This window comes from Prionailurus viverrinus, unplaced genomic scaffold (assembly GCF_022837055.1).
Source record: "Prionailurus viverrinus isolate Anna unplaced genomic scaffold, UM_Priviv_1.0 scaffold_35, whole genome shotgun sequence".
Classification (NCBI taxonomy): Eukaryota; Metazoa; Chordata; class Mammalia; order Carnivora; family Felidae; genus Prionailurus; species Prionailurus viverrinus.
In genome coordinates, this window is record NW_025927605.1 from 4,582,894 (window position 1) to 4,597,880 (window position 14,987).

Consider the following 14,987-nt stretch of genomic DNA (forward strand, 5'->3'; position numbering starts at 1 on the left):
CTGGGTGGCTCAGTTGAGCATCCAACTCTTGATTTCAGCCCAGGTCAAGATCTCACAGTTTGTGGGATCGAGCCCCACATCATCAGACTCTGCCTCCACAACACAGACCCTGCTTGGGATTCTCTCCCTATCTGCCACTTCCCTGCTTGTGCAAATAAATAAACTTTTTTTTTTTTTTTTTTTTTAAGGCAGATGGGAGACTCAACAGTTAAAAACAAAGGCTCTGGCATGAGACTGCAAGCCGCAATCACAGTTCCACCATTCAATAACATTTTATTTAGGGACCCTGAAATTTGAATTTCACATAGTTCTCATGTGTCATGAAATATTATTTTAGAGGGGCACCTGGATGGCTCAGTCGGTTGAGCGTCCGACTTTGGCTCAGGTCATGATCTCATGGTCTGTGAGTTCGAGCCCCACGTTGTGCTCTGTGCTGACAGCTCAGAGCCTGGAGCCTGTTTCAGATTCTGTGTCTCCCTCTCTCTCTGCCCCTCCCCTGCTCACACTCTCTCTCTCTCTGAAAATTAAATAAACATTAAAATAAATATATATATATATATATATATATTATTTTAGATTTTTCAACTATTTAAAAATTCTTAGGGCGCCTGGGTGGCTCAGTCGGTTGAACATCCAACTCTTGATTTCAGCTCAGGTCACGATCCCAGGGTCGTGGGATTGAGCTCTGCATTGGGCTCTGTGCTGAGCATGGAGCCTGCTCGAGATCCTCTCTTTCTCTCTCCGCGCCCCCCCATCTGCCCCTCTCCCCACTCTGGCTCTCTTTCTCTCTCAAATAAATAAGTAAATGTGTTTTTCCAATGTTTATTTTAGAAAGACAGTGTACAAGCTAGCACAAGCAGAGAAGGGGAAGAGAGAGAAGGAGACAGAGGATATGAAGCAGACTGACAGCAGAGAGCCCGATATGGGGCTTGAACTCATGAGCCTCAAGATCACGACCTGATCCAAAATGAGACAATTGAGTGAACCACACAAGCACCCCAAAATTTGTTTTTTTTAAAATGTTTACTTATTTATTTTGAGAGGGAGAGAGAAAAGAATGTGAGCAGGGGAGAAGCAGAGAGAGAAGGAGAAATAAAATACCAAGCAGGCTCCATGCTGTCACCACAGAGCCCAATGCTGGGCTCAAACTCACAAACTGATATCATGACCTGAGTCGAAATCAAGAGTTGGACACTTAAACCTACTGAGCCACCCAGGTGTCCCAAAAGTCTTTAAAAAAAAATTTTTTTTTTCAATGTCTATTTTGAGAGAGAGAGAGACAGAGAGACAGGGCAAGTGGGGGAGGGGCACAGAGAGAGAGGGAGACAGAATCTGAAGCTGTCTGCCCAGATCCTGTCATGGGGCTCGAACTCACGAACAATGAGATGGCGACCTTAACCGAAGTTGGACACTTAATCGACTGAGCCACCCAGGCACCCCAAAAGTCTTTTTAAAAAATTAAAATTAAAAAAAATTTCTTAACTTAGGGGCACCTGGCTGGCTCAGGCCATAGAGCATGTGACTCTCGATCCTGGGGTTGTGAGTTCAAGCCCCACACTGGGTGTAGAATTTAAATAAAGAGAAAATTTAAAAAAACAAAAATGCTTAGCTTTGCTTAGCTTGGGGCAAATACAAAAAGAAGCATTGGGCTGGATTTGGCACTCAGGCTGCAGTTTGCTACCACTGGTCTAGAGACCAATAGACCAAACTGGAACCAATCTACAACAAAATGGAAAAACAAAACAAAACAAAGCACTATGCAGTACTCATGTGAATCAATGCAGGGTGGCTTAGAACTGTTATTTATTCTGTTATTTATTCTGACATTATATGTTTCCTATTTTGTGTGTGCTAAAATGTACTTCCTTTTGTGAAATGATGGTGATAATAAATAGCAATTGGTGCTAGTAGTTTTTTTAATGTCCTTACTTGGCAAAATGGAACACTGGCAATTCTACATCAGTCCCCCCACTTTTTTTTTTTTCTGGAAATTTTACAGCTCTGAAATCCAAAGTCTAAGATTTCACTACTCCAGACTAAGTAAACATGCTTTTCTCCTCCAAAGCCAAAAGTCTGGACTTTTTGGATTTGGAGGTCTGATCTTGATCTCAAGTCACAGGACGAGGTAAATAAATCACCAGAAAACTTAATCCTGGGGAAAGAAGCTCTTCTAAGAATTCTCGCTTCCAAACCATTAGATTTTTAAACTGTGGTAATCCCTGAACTAAGACATATAAGGGCCCTGATACCAAACAGTAAAAGCGCAGAGGGAGAAAGGTGGAGCTGCCCACTGTTGAGAGCACTTAAGAAAACCGTGGGACCCGTAAATTAAGTCCCTAAACAATCCTCTGCCTTTTTTATCCATAATGGGCTAATGATCATTTCCTTTTGCCCTCTGGCTAAGGGTATGGATGGAGTTAAAGCCAATACTATCACTACTCTAAGGATTTAGGATGGCGAATTCCATTTCTATGACCTACATTCTTGGAACTGAGTGTCTATGGTGTGGAAAGAGCAGGTAGTAAGCCCTGTTACCTGTCTGGGTGTTGGTTTTCCCAGACCAGAAAAAAAATTGAAGTAGATCATCACTAAGGCCCTTCCAGTTTAAAGACTGTATGAAGCTCTGTTTTCCAGCTAACGGTAGGGCAGAACTAGGTAGTAAAAAGAGGCTTGTTTTGGCTTCTCCCCAAGGAGAGAGGCTTCATCTGGGCGGCTTCCTGAGGCTCTTGGAAAGGTAAATAAAGACTGGGGTTGCATGGCTGGCATTAGCCCAGCTCCACATGGCTCCGAAATGAGACCATGGGGGAGAGGCCACCTTTCCCTTCTCCGAGAGGATGGGGGATGGGAAACCAGCATGGAGCCACGGAGGTTTCCGGCTCCGAAGCCCGATATGGCTCAGAGCTCTTTCTGGCAGAAACTCTACCCTGCGTTCCAGGCCTCCGCGAGCAGGACGCGCGTGTGCCGCTCCCCTTCTCCCCTCTGCAGGGCCCTCTCTGAGGGCAGGACACACCCTCTCTGCTGCCTCTTTTTTTTCTTTTTAGTAAAATCACAACTCAAATTTGGGTATTTTTCTCCTATTGCCAGCCCCGCCAAAACTTTCAGCAGGCTCCGCCCACTCCACGTGGACCTCCCTTCCCTGTCCCAGCAACCCCTTCGAGAACCCCCCCAACACGTGACCAATTGTTATGTTTCCTTCCTGGGGCTCCCTTTTCTCTGGCACCAATGACTGAACAAATGTGCCCCCTTCAGGGTGAATGTGGGGCAGCAACCTGGGGAGGAAGAGAAAAGTTGATTGAGGTGTGCAATGCAAGAAGGGAATGTGGCTGTATCTACTTAAAATGATTTCATGCCGTGTAGCTCACTGCTTAATAACATTAAGGATCATGCAATTTAAAAGATGAGGTGGGGTGCCTGGGTGGCTCACTTGGTAGCTCCTCCTGCTCTTGATTTCAGCTCAGGTCATGATCTTTTGGTTCGTGGGTTTGAGCCGGAGGGTTGGGCTCCTTTTGACCGTGCAGAGCCTGCTTGAGATTCTCTCTTCCCTGCTCACGTGCTCTTTCTCTCTCTAAAAAAAAATAAATAAACTTAAAAAATAAAAGTAAATAAAACAGGCAATTCAGGAGAAGAGATATCATCAAAGAAAACGACTTTGGAGGTGGAGTTGGGTAAAGTTTTAGTCCCTCACTGCACAGTTGGTTACCTCTACTCCAACTCCTATTTCCCTTGAAGTTCTTCGTTGTTCTTGGCAGAGCTGAGATCCGCAGATACCAGAAAAGAACGAAGAGTTCTTTAATTACCGGCTGGATAATGGGAACACGGCCTCTCCTAGAGTGAATGTTTTGCTTCTTGCTTCCTCCACCACCTCCCCTTCCCCAACAACACTGGAAGCAGTTATTCCTCTGTGAGTTGGTATTCCTCGAGAGCTGACATAAATTATTACCAAAGTGGAGTCTTTTTTCTCAGCATTAGTGACATTTTCCCTGGATGGGAACAGCACAGGGGATCATGTTGGAGGGAGAGGTGAGGAGGGCAGCAAGGAACAAGAGGACTAACCGGGAAAAGCTGGAGTATAGGTCAAATGAAACCAAACAGAGAGAACTGGTTTTCCTTGGAAAACAATTCTGACCTAGCTTTGTCCATTTTCCTTCCCACTCCTTTCCCCCACATGAGATGTGAGGTTGAGAGGTTGCATGGGAAATTGGGGTGATGGAAGGCATGTGTTTGGAAGCTGACCAGGAGAAAGAGTTATCTATCAGGCAGTGCTCAGGGAAGGAAGAGTAGGGAATGGTAAATTTAAAATCAGAAGTATCAGGATGCCTGGGTGGCTCTGTTGGTTGATCGTCTCTTGATTTTGGCTCAGGTCATGATCCCAGTGTTCATGGGTTCAAGCCCCTCATGGGGCTTCGTGCTGACAGTGCAGAGCCTGCTTGAGATTCTGTCTCCCTCTCTCTCAGCCCCTCCCCACTTGTTCTCTATCTCTCAGAATAAAATTTTTTAAAAATAAAAAATAAAATCACAATTATCACAGGGCCATTTGTCCTTCAAAGTCATAGAGGTCCAAGAGGCTATGGGTCTTGGGGCTCAAAGAGGGAGACTTTATTATAGCCAAGTAGCAGGCTATCCAGGGGCATGTTAAGGAGCAATGTATAGAAGGGAGTGGGAGGAGTCCTAGGGCGCCTATTTTCAAGGGAAAGAGCCAAAAAGCGAGTTAAGCTAGAACATTAAAGACGAGGGACACTTGCTCTCCTATAACTCAGCATCTGTCAACACTCTCATTACCAGGTGCTATTTCCAGAGTCCCGGGCCTAGCGGAGGAAAAGGGAGGGGCCCTGGTGGAAAGACGGAGGGAGACGCGTTGAGCTCCTCCCCCTGCCCAGCTGCAGTTCCAGAGTTTCGCCACTCTGGGTCTCCCGAGCTCAACCACAGCCCCAGAGTAAGGAAGGAAGAGAGAGAACCTCCAGAGGACAGCGTGAGACGTCATTGACAACCCTGCTCAGAGAGGTGACCTGGAGGTCATCTGCTCTGAAGCTGCAGACCCTTCGCATGGCCGTTGGGAAGGCATCCAGCCTCAACCCTTCTCTCTTAAAAGGACTTGTGGCGCTGGGAACTAGCTCCCCACCTCTTACCCTCACCCTCTTCTCTGTGGTCATTTCCTCCCCCGCGTGTTTCCTTCCCTTCTCGCTGTCCTCTGGGTGGGAGCACCACCACTATCTCCCCCCAACCCCCCAGCCTGTCAGAGTCCTGAGGAATGCTCTCACCCTGGCTGGGTGCCAGGCTGTGGACTTCCTGGGCTTTGGGGGTGGGGCTTGGCGGAGGGGAAGCCCTTTGGAGAGAGAGAGCCATCCAGTCCGGCACTGCCTGCGTGCTCTCTCCCTCCCCTTCATGAGCTCGGGCTCGTTCGCTCACACGCCCTCTCTCCCTCCCTCCCCCCCCCCCCCCCCAAGTAAAAGGCTCATCTATCATTCTCTGTCACCACCACCTAATTTCTCCCCCTACAATAGCATTTCCTTGCCAGGGCAAAACATCCACAATCTGGAGGCGATGGGCATGCTAAATACTGTGGTTTATAGTGAGAGAGAGGGAAAACACCTATTTCAGAACCTGCCTTCCTGTGCCAGGAGCCTGTAGCTGGAAGGAGAGGTTCAACTGCCAGGGTCCTGAGGTAAGGGGGTTTGTAAATGATAATTCGGTTGTGGGGCTTCTTCTGGATCCTTCTCAGAACCTCAGATCTAAAAAAATTACATGGGTCTCTATATAGTAAAGCTTCGGAGTAGATTTCTGCATATCTGACCACCTCTCCTCAGCCTTCATATCCTGAAATAAATCAGCTGAAATCTGAACTCACTGGTCCACATCAAGGCCAAGGTAATCTTTCCAGCCAGATGCAGCAGACTAGGGTGAGTTCAGCAAGAATGGGGAGCAGGCAGAAACCACTTCCAAATCTAGCGAATAGAGGTCAGACCTGTCAGAGACCTCTGGCTCCCATCCAAGAGGTCACTGCTCAGAAATGTTTTTGTATATGAGGTTTGGATTGTCTTCTGCCGTTGTCCACAAATGACAAAGTGAGAACTCAGTCCTGCAGTACCCCCTGCCTTGCAGTCCCTCAGTGCCACTTTTGCAGCCTGTCTCCCTGACGTCATCTGCAGACCTGTGCCAGATTCCCAAGTTCCTATCTTGAAACCTCAGCCCCCACACCCAGGACCTAGGGGAGAGCTGATGTAGGTCACTGCGGCTGAGCCTGCAGGGCTGTCTGCTCCTTGAGCCCAAAGCCTTTCAGGCACAGAGAGGAACCCTTGCAGAGAGAAGTGAGAGAAAGATCTCTGTGAGAACCAGAGGAAAGCGTATTCCTCAAAAAATGAACTGGGGTGGGGGGGCAGCACCTGGGTGGCTCAATCTGTTAAGCGTCTGACTTCAACTCAGGTCATGATCTCACGGTTCATGAGTTTGAGCCTTGCATCGGGCTTTGTGCTGACGGCTCAGAGCCTGGAGCCTGCTTCGAATTCTGTGACTCCCTCACTCTCTGTCTCTCTCTCTCTCAAAAATAGATTAGCATTAAAAAATTAAAGAAAAAAAATGAAGCGGAAGCAGGGAGAGGACAGGAGTCAACGAGTCATGGTTGAGACAGTAATGGGAGCTCTGCTCTTAAGGGACAATGTGTGATGGAGGAGAAGAGGTCACAGGAGAGGGGCTGTGCCTTACCCTTGTCCTGTTTGCCTGTAAAAGGAAGCCCTTCTGATCTGAAGTCCATTCCCCCATTTCGCCTTGGTTTGGTGCAGGTTTCATTCTCAGGAGCCTTTGTGATTTGCCTTAGAGACCCTCTGCTTCCTCTGGTCACAGTTTCTGGGTCTCAGGAAGCTGGAGTAGGCCAGAATTGTCCCCACCCTCCCCCATTGAAAGACTTTTCCTGCTTGTTATCTGTTAAACTCATTTTGCCTGGGGTACTTCCAACCCTCTGGGACCTCTTTCCTTTTCTTGGCTCTCCCTACCCCTGTCTCTGAGATCCCCAGGAGCGTGTGTGTGCGCGTGCGCGTGTGCGTGTGCATGTGCATGGTGCTCGTATTCTCTTAGTTATGCATGGGGCGTCAAGGACCTATGGCTCTAACTAGCTTGGGGTTCCCATGGCCAGCAAAAATAGACAAAGGACCAATTTCTACTTCCAGCCTCCAAACAATTTAAACCACAATCAACTGTTCTAAATAAAGCTTCACAACAGGGAGAAAAGTAGATAAGATGGAGAAAGGATAAATAATTACCTCCCTAGCCTTCACTTTCTTTATTCTTCCCTAGTACCATCCCCTCCCTTTTCCTACTACTCACCTGCTCTCATTTCCAGAATCCTCGCACACAGTAGGCACTTGATAAACGCTTTTTATACTGTCAAACTGAATCTGGTTGTGCTCTCTGGCCAAACTTAGATGAAGAAGCACAAAAGGGGAAAGTGGATCCTGGGCTAGATCCTGCAGGACTGATTTGCTAGGGAACAAAGACCTCAGAGCAGTCCTTCTCAGACCTCAGCATGCATCTGAATCACCTGCAGGGCTGGTGACAACCCAGATTGCTGGGCTCTACTCCCAGAATTTCTGATTCAGTAGGCCTGGGGCGGGACCTGAGAATTTGTATTTCTAACAGGTTCTCAGGTGATGCTGACCCCACTACTAATCCTGGACCACCAGTGGATCCTGAGAACCACTGTGTTAGGGAAGCACAGCCCCTTGCCCCAGTGCTCACCATGGGGACCTGGTTGGTTTCCAATATTATGTAGTTTAAGAGGAAGAAACAGGTGAGAATTGAAAACACGTGACTCCTGCTCAGCCCTCAACCCCAACATGTATAGGGATCTAAGAAAGATAGGGCAAGGGTGAGAAGAAGTCTGTGTCAGACTGATTATCTCTTCTATGTCATTTAAAATGGTCTATCGACTCCATCCTTGTTAAAAGTCACTTCCCAAAAACATGTTTTGCAGCAGCAGCAAAGGAGCACTAGGAATTTCCTGTGGCGAGGCAGCACCAGCATGGGGAGGGGAGAGGCAGGGCTCAGAGAGAGCCTTCCCTTGGCTTGGGCAGGGCCACGTGCCCCACCCCCTCGCTTGCACATGTCTCCGCCACCACCGCCGCAGCAGCCGGGCTGTTTATGAGCGAGTTGTTGTGGTAGAAATGGAGCAGGCTGCACATGCCCAGGCCATGTGACCCTGCAGCCCGCGTGAGCCTTGCCGGCACAAACACCCTCGGCCCTGTCCTCCACGGGCCAGAAAAACAGGAGAAAAGATGGGGAAGGAGCAAAAGGGCACTAGGCTCCCTTCTCCTTATCTCCCAGCTTTTTATTCTGCTTTTGCCTCCTTTTGTTTCTCCTGAGCCACTGGGGGAGCAAATACCCAGGAAAGAAACAAGGTTTCCCCAGGCATATTCTCCTCCCAGGCAGCCTCTTGGCGTATATACAGCCCAGGGCCTTAGGCCCCAGATGACAAAGGGCCTCCCCAAGCCAAGAGCACAGAGTGGCCACCCTACCCTTGGAGTTGATGTGCTAATGTCAGCCCAGGGCCAAGACTTGGTATCCCTGCAGCCTGGGTTCCCCAAATCAGACTGCCTGGTCCCCTTTTTCTAGGAAGGAGGCTGCCACACAGACATGCAGCAAGTGCCTATTCCAGGATTAGAACAAAGAGAGTTCAGGGATTTGTGGGGTCAGGGACATGAAGCCAGGGTTCTTTCTGCAGCAGTGGTCTGCGGGACAGGAGAAGGAAAGTCTCTTTGCCAATGGGAGATAGGGAGGCACTGAGGGCAGGGTGGGGGGCTGGGGGGATCTGGAAGAATTTCACACTAACCCCTGTCCGGCTGGAGAACAAACACTAGTGTGAAAAAGCTCAGCCTCCATGCCTCATGGAAGTGTCCCCTCCCATCCACCTGGCCCTCCCAGCCCCATAGAGTCCTTCTCTCAGGACTAACCCCAAACCCCCCACTTCAGCCCTCTGCTCCGGCCCCCTGCCCGTGACCCCGTTTCTGAGCAGCAGTGCCTCTTGCTGGGATGTGAGACCGTGCTGGAGTCAGGCGGACAGTAGGTTACCAGGAACAAGCAAATGAAGTGAGCACGACCCACATTTCCTCATCGCACCAAAACTTCGCAGATCCTGCATTGCAGAGCTAGTGCTTTTTTTTTTTTTTTTTAATCTCTGCTGGGCCCCTACACACGTCTGCATTTTTGCAACCAGCACAGATTTTTTTTTTCAGGGTGCAAACTGCGCATTCTAATGAGCCAAAGCTCCTTCCTGTGGCATTGAAAATCTCTTTGGCAAATTGCTTCTCCCCCCTTCACCCCCCCAATTTAGAAGAAGGGGGGGATCCCAAATTCGCAAAGTCTCATCCTCTCTCTCTCTCTCTCCTTCTCCTGCACCCCTCCCCCAAGATACTGCAGTCTTTCCGGCCCAACTCACAGCTGCAGACTAGGGGAGAGGGATGGGAGGAGGGAAAATGAGCTTTCCTTCTTTCCATGCAGTATGAGCTAGAGGGGCGGGGGTTGCTTTTTTCTTGGGCAGCCCATTACACACCCCCCCCTTCCCTTCCCATCCCAGCCAGTGTTTATGTAAGCCTCCTAGAAGCTACACATGGCCCCTAATGTCTGCCCAGGCCATGGCTCCTCTGAGGTCCATCCTGCTCACAAGGACTGTCATGAGCCTCTGGCCTCCCTGGGCAGCTACACAGAGATCTTCCGTGGCCCAAGAAATGGGGAGACATTGGATAGAGAGTTTGAGCTAGAGCTTGTGGTAATAGGTGGAAACAGAGGCAGGCACACAGGTACCCCCCCCCCCCCACTCCCTACACACACTTCCCTGCATTTGCATCTTACACAGGCTCAAGGACAGACAACAGGTCGTTGCCAGACCTGGACCTGGAAGAGAAAACCACCAGTAGGCTTCAGCAGCAACATAGCAAAGGTTGGACAAGATGGCCTTGGCATAGCATGTGCTGGCTGCCACCACCCCAACCTGGGAGGAAGACCCCCATGCCAGAAAGAGGATGATCTGAGACCTAGTCTTCCACTGCCAAGGACAGCCCATGCACCTCCTGGATCCTGTGATGCGAGTGGGATCCTGGGCTCTGGAAGGAGAATCCTCCTTCCGGTTCCCCAAAGCATCTACTGCAGAAGCATTGGCCTAGGATGGTGGATGACTCTCGAAGGACTGTATTTAGAAGTGCACATTGCTCAAGCAGGTAAATGGAGAAGTGGGATGTTATTCCTAAGTAGTTTGTACACAATTTCTTTAGAGGCCTTCCCCACTCTCATTGAACTAATCCATTCTTTTTCATTTTTTTAATTAAAATTTTTTATTTTATTTATTATTTTTTACAACATAGTGATTCAACATTTATATACATTACAAAGTGCTCACCACAATAAGCATAGTTACCATCTGTCACTGTATGAAGTTATATGAACCAAACTATTCTTAATACATCCCCTGAAGGAAATACCATGGTGCTTTAAAGGGCCCTGGTCTCCCTGCCCCCCCCCGCCCTTGTCACCAGCTGTGGATCCCAAAGTCAGAGGTAGAGAAGAGGGCTCAGATGCCTGCTTCGGTGACTCACCTCTGTAGCAGTCTATGTGGAAATGTGTTTGCTATCTGTTTGCTGCACCCTATTCTGGCCCCTGTCTACCTTTATAACCACATAAGGAGAATGTGGAGGGAGAGAGGGGAGAGTACAAGGGAAAAGGAAATGTGGCTCTGGGAAGGTGAGGTACTAATGGGGCCAAGGACAGGGGAGCTTCAAGTATCTCTTCTGGTTGACACCCCACACTTCGAAGTAGCATTATTGCTTAGGAAACACTGGGATGTACTTGCTGCTCAGACGTGTCAATGTTTCAGTCAAAGTGATCATTCTCTCCAGGAAAGACAGTCTTGCTAGTGGGAACAGTTGTATCCTCAGACCTGGGGTCAGATTTCCAGCACTCCTGTCTTCATTGTGACATTGACAGTGGTAGTCTCAAGAGAGAGTTGGGGGAGTTTTAGCCTCTCCAAAAATCTCCATTTTTTGATGTGACATAGTCTTTTATTTTTATTTTTTTTTTTTATTTTAGAGAGAGAGAAGGCATGCATGCCTGCACACACTCAGGGTTGGGAGAGGGGTAGAGGGAGGGAGAGAGAGAAAGAGAGAGAGAGAGAGAGAGAGAGACAGAATCCCAAGCAGGCTCCATGCTTAGTGTGGAGCCTGACGCAGGGCTTGATCCCACACTCCCTGGGATCATGACCTGAGCCGAAATCAAGAGTCAGATGCTCAATCGACTGAGCCACCCAGGCACCCCTGATGTGACATCCTCTCAATCTGCAGTGTTTCACTCCAAATATAGCTTTCAGACAAATCAGCTAGTGTCTGCCTCTTCCCAGGCAAGCTAACAAACGTCTCAAAGTTTCAGGTTCCTGTCTCTAAAATAAGAATGGGACTGGGGCGCCTGGGTGGCGCAGTCGGTTAAGCGTCCGACTTCAGCCAGGTCACGATCTCGCGGTCCGGGAGTTCGAGCCCTGCGTCAGGCTCTGGGCTGATGGCTCAGAGCCTGGAGCCTGTTTCGGATTCTGTGTCTCCCTCTCTCTCGGCCCCTCCCCCATTCATGCTCTGTCTCTCTCTGTCGCAAAAATAAATAAACGTTGAAAAAAAAAATTAAAAAAAAATAAAATAAGAAGGGGACTTGTAGCATTGTGTCATTATGTATATTAAATGAGATCATATATACAAAACACTTAGCACAGTGCCTGGCATACAGTTGGTGCTTAATACATGCTTATTATTTCCTCTCCTTGAAGAAAGGAGTGGTGTAAGGATAGAATCTGAGATAAAACACATCCATGGAACCCAGCCCTGGACCATGCTTCACCCTCTCTTTCTCCAGTGCCCCCAACGAACAAATCAGCTCAGACTTAGGCCCTCCTGTGGCATGTTCTTGAAATTCTCCCCAAGACATCAATGCTTTGGGTAGGTGAAGAAAAGCCAGCTGGGCCTTTAGAGAATAGGAAAAGATTCTAGGAGGGCAAGGCATGAGTCTCTCCCAGGCACATGGCTGCTTCCCTGATTCTGGGGGAATCCCCAGGGTTTCTGACCCAGGTTTGCATGACCTAGGCAGGGAGGTTACTCCCCTGGGCAATGGTTTGCTTGGTGAGAAAGGAGGGGGAAGGGAAGGCACCTAAGGAAGTCTGACCTGGTTTCCAGCAAGGACCCACCCTCAGTCAGTCAGTTAGTCAAGCAGTCAGCCCAAGATTTAGGCCACCCAGGATTTGTACAGGCGTTGCCCTGTTACCCAGAACAACACACTGGCAAGGAGCACAGATTCTGGGTCAAACACACACACATCTATGCACACTCACACCATTCACACTTACACACTCACACGGGCAGTGCAGTCTCTCACTCATATGATCACATGCATACTCTGACGAAAGTTTAGAGCTCTTGATCCCTTTTCTTTCCTCTGCTTTCTCTGTGCTGTCCACTCCCCCCAACCCCAGTCCAAAGAAATCCAGGAGAATTAAAGAATATTTGGGAACACATACACACACACACACACACACACACACACACACACACACACACAGAGGATCTAATCCTGCCCCCAAATGGGGAGGTCAGTCCTCAGAATCCCAGACCCTGAGGAATCTGAGTGGAAGTGTGTGCAACATGGAGCCAGGGCTGTGCTTGCTGTGCTGGATCTTCGATATGCATCCATTCCACACAGTTCTAGTCTGAGCACTGTTTATTAAGAGTCCAGTTCCTTCTTGGGCTGAATTTGGCTATAGGTGGAACAGTGTGTGTGTGTGTGTGTGTGTGTGTGTGTGTGTGTGTGTGTAGAAGTGAACTGGAATGTCCAGCTGGCGTGGGGGGGGGGGAGGGAGGCTGTGTTGAAATGCACCTGTTGTCTTAAGGTCAAGGTTGAGGTCAAAGAGAGGCCAAAGCTAGATTCTAGTCTGTGTCTCCAAAGGCCAGACAACTCAGCTTTTTCTCCCTCCCTTTGGTGCCTCTGGGTCCCATAGGTCTCTGTCTTTCTCCCAGTAGCTACTGGCAGAGAGAGGAACGTGGGGGGGGGGGCGGCGGCAGGGGGAGATAGGTTAGAAGCTTCTGGAACCAAGGACGAGTCTTGCCTCTTGATTCTTCTGTATCCTTCCCTCCAATTGTAGAAGGAATATCCCAAAGTTACCTCTTTGTCAGGGAAGAAAAAGGGGGCCCTATAAGAAGTGCTGCAGAGGAAGGAGGGAGCAGAGGTAACCCCCCTCCCTTGCTCCCTCCCTCCCAAGCCTCCGCCTTCATACCTCACTTAGACTGCAAAACAACCCAGCTCCTTGCCAAGAGTTAGGCTGACTGAATTTCAACTCTCCTTGCCTCTGCTTCCTCTTCCCTCTCACTGGCTGCAACTTCAGGGAGAGAGTCTTGACCCCTGGCCCTTTCCCTATAGGGAAAAAGACCAACAAATAGAACAGGAGGTGGGTGGGATCACAAGCAAGGAACAGAGCTGTGGGCCTCAGGGAGGGTCCAGGACAGCTGGGAGTGTGTTGGTGTTGGTACTGGGGCTGGTGGGGCACTAGAGGTCATGCCCAGAGCCCTGATTTTGAATCCAGCCCTGACAGATACTTGAGCCCTGGCCCTGCTTCTGATGGAAGTCAGGACAGGCTCAAAGAGCATGCAGTCCTAGACACAGCAGCTTACCTCCCAGCTTTCCCTCCAGAGCCCAGCAGGAGGGGAGGGGGGGAGGGGAGAAGGCTGAGTTCAGAACCAAGCTTTCCTGAAAAGCCTCTTTCCCAGTTTGTCCTAGCCCCTCCCAGTTTCTCCCACGCTGTGTTACAGCTTCCCAGCTCTGGGCCAGAAGGCCAGGGCAGGCCAGGGAAGCGCCCCCTGTCTTCTCTCTCCCACATTTTTGGGCGGGGGGAATAAAGTAAAAGCCCAGACCATTCTAAGGAGCCCATTTTAGGGAGCACATCTCCCTAAAGGGTCTCCTAAAGGGAGTCAAAGGGTCAGTGATCAAGCCAGCTACTCAGTCACCTCTCAGTCAACCTCACAGCCCTCTCAGTTCCTCTCAGTTCACTCAACTCCTCACCACCCAGCTTCCTCCTTCCTTGGCACCCACACTCCTCCTTTTCTCTACCTCTTTGCTGACTGTCATGTTTCCAGGCATCCACCAGTGCTGCTCCAGACGCTGTCTGTGAACAAGTGGGGAAGGGCTTCCTGTGAGGGAAAACCCTCCCTCCAAGGACTGGGACTGAGGAGGAAATTAGCAGGAAGCAGCAGGTGGCTCAGCCTCACTTGGTTGCTTGGAGAAGAGGCCCCCATCTCTCCCCACAGTCCACGTCCTCAAGTGGGAGACATCTGTTTTCACCAGTGGGGCAATCGCTGCTTTGAAGGGGGCCATTTCTAACCCCTTGTTCAGTGTTTCCCTGTGTGTCTGCTCATCTCCCTGATGTTTGGGAGGGCAGAGGGAACTAGGAATGAACGCCTGACCTTGGGCCACCCACTTCTTCTTCTAAGGCTCATTTTCCTCTTACTGAGGAAAGGATACTGAGGAAGGGGTGGTGGTGGTGAAGATGATCTTCGTGTTCCCTCCTGAGTTCCCTTCTGTGGGATCTGCATGCTGCACTCTAGCACCCAGAGTGGTGGGGGTGTCATTCTGCCCCCTGCCTCACCTCAGCCCCATTACTTTAGGATCTTAAAAAGCACTTTCACCATAAAGTTCCCTTCCCTGGTCCTTTTTATTTCCCAGACAAAAGGAAATGACTCACCCCCAAGTCACCTCGAATGAGTGAGGTGGTGTCATACAAGCAGACAGGGAGTCCCCAGAGACAACCTCACCCGCATGGCAACTCCTCCTCCCTTAGGGATGCTCTCCCTAAGGAGAATAAAAGGAAAAAGGGGTCACATTTCCTTTTGGTCCCTGGACTTGGCCCTGCAGCAGAAATTCATCTTAAGCTCTTGACTTTGGGGATATCTCCCTCCCCTACTGGTCATATCTCCTTGTGTCAC